The sequence below is a fragment of the Triticum urartu genome, chromosome 2 (assembly GCF_003073215.2).
Source record: "Triticum urartu cultivar G1812 chromosome 2, Tu2.1, whole genome shotgun sequence".
Taxonomy (NCBI): Eukaryota; Viridiplantae; Streptophyta; class Magnoliopsida; order Poales; family Poaceae; genus Triticum; species Triticum urartu.
Genome location: NC_053023.1, coordinates 749,717,979 through 749,725,207, shown reverse-complemented (window position 1 = coordinate 749,725,207; position 7,229 = coordinate 749,717,979). Strand labels below are relative to the sequence as shown.

The 7,229-nt window shown below is 39.9% G+C and overlaps 1 long non-coding RNA gene across 1 annotated transcript; it reads right to left on the bottom strand.

The window, feature by feature from the left end:
• Positions 1-3,082: 3,082 nt before the first annotated feature.
• On the bottom strand, positions 3,083-6,991 carry LOC125540473. Its single transcript, XR_007297320.1, has 8 exons — positions 6,685-6,991; positions 6,502-6,601; positions 6,252-6,272; positions 5,506-6,160; positions 4,556-4,607; positions 4,015-4,463; positions 3,634-3,863; positions 3,083-3,546 (listed from the first exon to the last, which is right to left on the bottom strand). It is a non-coding gene; the product is annotated as an uncharacterized LOC125540473 (long non-coding RNA).
• Between the last annotated feature and the right edge of the window lie 238 nt (positions 6,992-7,229).

Genomic DNA, 7,229 nt, shown 5'->3' with positions numbered 1-7,229 from the left:
CCAAAAGAATGCTTATAATGATGAGTTGGCCATACAATATGAAGGGCCGAAGGAGGAACCAATTCCTCCCAAAATCGATCTTGGGGATTCTTATCCATTAAATTTAGCCCATTTGATTACTTTTTCTTACCTCAAAGAAAACTTGCAGCTGAACGAAGGGAGTATGAGATGAGTTTTCGAGATTTTCCTTATCATTATTATGATTACATCTAGATCTATTCATGTTTTATGCCTAGATAAGTGCGTTAAATAATACTCCCTTCGTTCCAAAATATATTACTCAACTTTGTACTTACTTTAGTACAAAGTTAGTACAAAGTTGGGTCATCTATTTTGGAACGGAGGGAGTAGTCCTTGTTGGGAGGCAACCCAACTTTATTTTCTGTTTTTGCTTTTTAGGTTCTGTTTGCATGAATCATGGTTTATTAGAATACTCCATGTGCTTCACTTATATCTTTTGAGTTAGGAAAATTTGCTCTAGTGCTTCACTTATATCTTTTTAGAGCACGGCGGTGGTATTATTTTATAGAAATTGATGAAGTCTCATGCTTCACTTATATTATTTTGAGAGTCTCTAAACAGCATGGTAATTGCTTTGGTTATAAAATTAGTCCTAATATGATAGGCATCCAAGATGGATATAATAAAAACTTTCATATAAAGTGCATTGAAAACTATGAGAAGTTTGATTCCTTATGATTGTTTTGAGATATGAAGATGGTGATATTAGAGTTATGCTAATAAGTAGTTGTGAATTTATGAAATACTTGTGTTAAAGTTTGTGATTCCCATAGCATGCACGTATGGTGAACCATTATGTGATAAAGTCGGAGCATGAGATATTTATTGATAGTCTTCCATATGACTGGTGGTCGGGGACGAGCGATAGTCTTTTCCTACCAATCTATCCCCCTAGGAGCATGTACATAGTACTTTATTTTGATGACTAATAGATTTTTGCAATAAGTATGCGAGTTCTTTATGACTAATGTTGAGTCCGTGGATTATACGCACTCTCACATTTCCGCCATTGCTAGCCTCTCTAGTATCACGCAACTTTCGCCAATACCATAAACCCACCATATACCTTCCTCAAAACAGCCACCATACCTACCTATTATGGCATTTTCATAGCCATTCCGAGATATGTTGCCATGCAACTTTCCAGCATTCCGTTTATTATGACACGCATCATCATTGTCATATTGCTTTGCTTGATCATGTAGTTGACATCGTATTTGTGACAAAGCCATCGTTCATCATTTTTTATACATGTCCCTCTTGATTCATTGCACATCTCGGTACATGGCGTATTCATGGGAGCCAGTAAATAACGCGTCGCGTATTGCCGAAGTGCTATTAAAAGTAGCAATCGCGGCGCGCTAGCGGACGACAGGGATTTCTGCAGCGCGTGGCTGCATGTCCTGAAAATTCACGTCCAGCTTCGGGGTCACTACAAGAAAAGGCGACATCTATCTATGGCCAAACCTCTTGAAAAAAGGTGGTGGCTAGGGGTCAAATGACTGAATTTTTTATTTGGCTCCGCCACTTTCGTTTTTCTTTGATAACCGGGCAACCGGCTAAAATCTGTGTGGGTTCATGCTAGAATGGGGCACCCGCTGTTAGCCGGTCCACGAGATGGATCAATTGTATGGCAGGTACATACGTCCGCGATGACTCATGCAAGCAGCATTTGGCCGATGCGCATGTGGATGCGGCGCCGGTGTTAGCATAGGTCAACGGAAGATTCCTAGTTGTTATGTTGATATTTATGAGTAGTATGATATGGTTGGGGTTGGTTGGATCATGTGAGTGGCGCGATGTGCATCCAGAAGACCAGCACGATTCATGGATCATGGTCACGTCCTACAATGCACAGATTGAGTGCATGCATGCTACAGCCAGTGGCTTGCACAGATTAAATGTGTCGGCCAGTCCGATCGTGATATGCTTGTGCTACTCAAAGGTGCACTAGAGCTGGCCAAATAAGAAGATTACAAAAATTCATGAACATTATTAATTTTAAGTAGGGCAGAAATAACCAATCGATGAATTTTTATTTTGGGAAAGTCACTCTTTCCTTTGACAACCAGCTAAATTATATGACCAGCCTGCCGCATGCATGAAGTTGCAGTCTCCCTCTGCTAGTCTTGGCCGATTGATACGTGAAGTAGTAGGAGGCAGTAGCACACTAACTGGCCGACTCAACACATGAGTGAGTTCTTCGCTCTGGTGTGAATCCATCCAGCTGGACATGCATATACGACAACAATACACATAGACCAACGGAAGAACTAGTGCCACTATGCTGGCAATTTTGAGGACACAATGTTAGGAGAACACATGTGTTGAATTGACTCAATTGATGTTATGCTATGAGATACATTCGCCACGAGTTAATGGTCTATAACACAAAGAATGTTAGCGTTTGCATAATTCCTTATACGATGAAAGTATCGAGTTCCTTCATGCTAGATTCATGAATTTTGGGGTTAGTTAAACATCATCCGTAATAGGGTGGCTATTACGGCAGCCTTTGGGTTCATAGAAAAGTAGAAGAATCACAACCAACTTTGCTTAGGATGGAAACTACAACATTTATTTACTTACACCTAGAGTAGACAACCATGCACTCTAGAAACTTCTATACCCTTTAGAGCTCTAAGACATGATATTTAAGAATACTTAAATAGATACAAGACATACATAAAATATTAATTCATCTAAGTGGAATAAATAAATCTACAAAGACATATCATGTTCTTCCTATTTTGCTATATAAAATCACTAAAGTCTTAACCAATGATTTTGAAGAGGCATTATCTCAAATAAAAGTTTAACGAACGACATTTTGTACAATGTATAATTTATATTTAGGGATCCCTTATATTTAATATATGTGTATTTAATCATATCATTGATAAAATTACATAAGTATAATATTGTATCTTAATATTAACATATATTACTATATGTTTAGTTGTGCTGAATAGAATGAAAAATTGTACTAGTTAAAATTATTCGTGTAGAAAATGAGTTTTAAGAACAAAGATAAAAATGTTTAGTATGAGGGGGCCTTTCGTGGAGATTGTTATCCATTGCAATTGAGCTACACTTGTGTTGGGCCTTTCGTTTGTGTATTGTCATTTCTTTAAATAAATCAACCAAAGTGTGATGAGGTTCAGCCGGTTTTATTACATTTGGTCTCTCAACCCTTAAGTTTGCTTCCATGAGAGCCTCTAGAACCATCAGCCATAGATAGCAGGCACATTTGCACAACTTATTCCAATTTTTAGCAAGCGAGTCATAGACAAGACCGATTGCCTGACACTGCTTAACTTTTTTGTGATGGTGCTAAAGATGATTGTCTTGAAAACTTCAGACCGCGGCGCTTCACCAAAGAGTAAAAGAAGGAAGTGGACGGCTGCCATGGATTCTTCATCCTCATCCATGGTATCCTCATCCATGGTAGTAGCATTCTGATAAATAGCATCGAGAACATCAACCCCCACCTCCATTGAATCAGTTCCAAATTTTGTATCTTCCCTGCAGCTAAACCCAAAACTATTGAGAATATATCACATGAAAGAAAGTATATCTAAAGGATTCAAACAAACAAAATTCTGGACTTACACAACAGAATATGTTGAATGTTGTTTAGACAACACAAATGTCCAAATATGTCCCAAATCTAACACAATAGCAGGTTCATCACAAAAGTATCACCATTTTGCAGATTTGAACAAAACTAGAAGAGCATACACTCTCCAAGCCAAAACGTAACCAGAACAGTTCTGTCAGAGAAACTCCAAGAAACTTCCTTTCTTCCTAGCATCCCACACACGTATGATATGATATGTATTCTACAAAGTAAAGAATAATAGTCATAAGGATAGATGCATAGCATGTGGAACCATCAGAAGTAACATCAGGTTGTAACCAAACAGAAATGGCATAACCAACCAAACTACCAACACACATAAAAGAAACTAGAACATGATAGAAGAAACTCACTTTCATATTTTTATCAATATAGGATGTTACTGGAGTCCCATCATGCTTCTCCTCAGGGATAACTTTCCCACCAACCACAATCTCTGGCCTAATGTTGCACTTTTTGTTGCTCTCCAATGAGTGAGGAGAAATAGATAGATGATACTAATGAAGTTGCCCGTAAAGATTCTCAAACTGCTGTTTAGTTGCATTTACTGGAAGATAGTCATTTGAAAGATAATCTTTGATAAACTTTTCTCGATTCAATCCGGCTGGAGCAGTCACCCAATCAGGAGGTCTCTTTGTTGCATTGTATCCGTAAGGAAACACATGAATTTTCACAAGCACGCAACAAAGACACAATCTTAATTTTAGATTACTTCACATGATGACTGCACCAAGTGCACCACTTTTTCCCTAGCCAAAGCCTTTGCAGCTTACTTTGCATTGTGTGCATTTACTTTGAGATACTAGGAAACAAATGTACAACAAAGATTAGCAGGTTTTACACACACATTCAATAATTTGAAATAATAACAATGAAACAAGATATATGAAGAACCTCAGGTTTCTTTTTCGGCCGGCCCATTTAAGCAAGCTACTAGCTAGAACATCTGCCAAGCAAAACAGAGAAGAAAGCTAATGAGATTTTTTTCATAGATGGAGCTGCAAGGAATAAAGAGGGACAGCTTTAAGGAACATCTTGGAAAATAGGATCACAAGAAGTTAATTTCTTTCCCAAATGTTTATTTTACTTCACTATGATTTTCCTTTATAAATATAACATACAAAATATTGGATTACAGGAAACTTATTGATTCACATATTTGCTGCATCTGGTACTCATATTTTACAAACAGACAGAGAAAAGAAATAACACAAGCACATAATTCAGCTAATAACTGAGTGCATTATTAGCTGCATTCCCAGCTAATGAGATACTGTTATCAGATAAGCTTAAGGAAAATCTACTAATACTTGAATGACAAGAGGCTTTTTGTAAATGTATGCTTCACTTAAGTGCTTCATCCATCCACTAATTTGAGATCATTTTTAACACTACTGTAGTGTAGAAACATGCCATTATATAATGGGACAGATGGAGTATAAAATTCAAGTTCCAGTCCCCAAACAACACTCAAGTACTGACTACCAATATGAGATAAAAAACAAGAGTTGATTATAGAAAAGCATCTTCTCAAGCTGTGGAGTAAGACATGAGCAATAATTTTTAGTTGCCATCCATTCTATAAATCGAGATGCTGTGGAGTTTTACAAATATATGCTTCATTAAAGCAAAAAATCTTTGACGAAACCTCCCAACACTAGTATCACAAGATGACAATTTTACACATGTATGCTTCATTTGACAGAATTCTACAGAACAGGCACCAAATATTAATCAGTACAAATACAAAAGTTTAACATAATATACATCAGATAACAGCGCACAAACTGACTCATATAGCAGCTGCAATTGGACAAGGAAATGACTGCAAACAATGAGCTTACCATGATTTTTTGGTTTCCTTGCAGACGCACTTTGGAGTTAAATCTTGAAGATGGTCCAACAACCCAACCGATATCCAAATTGCATAGAAAAGACAACAATGCAAGGTAAACAGGGAAATTAAGAGGAAGGACTCATATTTAAATAGACAAACAAAACATACATTAAAAGAAAGAAAGAATACTAGCACGTAATTCAGCTGATAAATAAGTGCATTACTAGTTGCCTTAATGCTAACACGACACTGCTTTTAGATATGCAGTAGCAAAGGAATAAAGTCAACAAGCTTGCAGAAAATATATAAACTATAATGGCAAGAAGATACTTCATTTGACTATTACATTCAAATACTGACTATAGATCTGAAAGAGTTAACATGAATTGATTCTAAAAAATGTCAAGCCTATTAAAGATGAGCCTCAAAGGAGGACAGGGGGAGGTAGGGGAGGGCCTCCCGCAGATGGCACATTTCCTACTTAGTGCTTTTTTTTTGCGTGCGTCCAGCGAGGAACAAGAGAAGAGCTTGCAAAAGAGAATGGGTCACCTTTAAAATCAAACTCAGAAGCTAGGAGGGGGGTTCGGTGCCCTACTTCATCTTGCAAAGGAACAGAGGGAAGTAGTCCCCTTGTACTAATAGCAGGAGGAGTTTAGGAGGGGCTGCATAAGAAATATCCCGTGAGAAAACAAGATCCCTGTCATGAAGATCAAGAGGAAAGGGGGAAGATCAAGAGAAAGGGGGGCAGCTCACCTGCCTGCTGCTTGGCTTGGCCTGCATCAAAACCAAACAGAGATGAAAGCTAATGAGATGCTGCAAGGAATAATGTTTAAGGGAACATGTTGTAACATAGAATCATATCAAACTCAACGGAGCGAGGGGGCACCACCAGCAACCAACCTAGGGTTGGATAGAAGCAAGCAGCCAAGCACAAGGAAATGACAAGGAAACTAGATCCCCAATGTGTATGATGAGGAAGGTGAGGGGGGAGGGGGCAGCTCACCTGACTGACTGCTGGTTGGCTTGGCGTCGAGGGGGAGGAGGAGCCGCTCTGCTCCTCTCCGTCAAGGGGGACACTAGCTCGAGCGGAAATGACGGCGGTGCTGTGGAGGGACAGCGGCTAGGTTATGCTTGGGGTGGTGAATGAATGGGAACTGGAAGGTGGGCCCAAATGGATAACACGTACCTGGGTTGCGTTTTCGTGGCGGGCCGGAGCCACCAGGATAGGATAGGATGGGCCATTCGTAGGCCTTAGCGGTAGTAGCCCGCACATCCACTCGCGTCGTGCCATCGTGAAGAAGAATCTGTAGCTTGGATTGCACGACGAGACGATGTGACCGCCGACTGAATCTCATCGGTGCTGATGTGGAAGGAGATCACTCGTAGGATCGGCCGGCGAACCAAGGGCCATCAGACCACCACCGGCGATGGACGTGGCGAACGGCTGATACGAGTGAGAGAGATTAGATTTCTGGAGGAGGGAGGGAGGTTGGATGCGCAGTGGAGAAGAGGATGAGATGTAGATTAGGTTAAGGGTGGGTGTTTATATAGTACCGTGGAGGAGGTGGAGGTGGAGGTGGGGCATTAATCACCGTGGGGCCCGCGGGTTAGCGTGTCACAATCTCAGATCCGATCCACCTTCCCTCTCGCACGCGACAAAAGCATGAATGCGTGCAATTACCGACGCGTCATGCATGCATTCAAGTACTCGATTACCAAGGAGACGTGCCA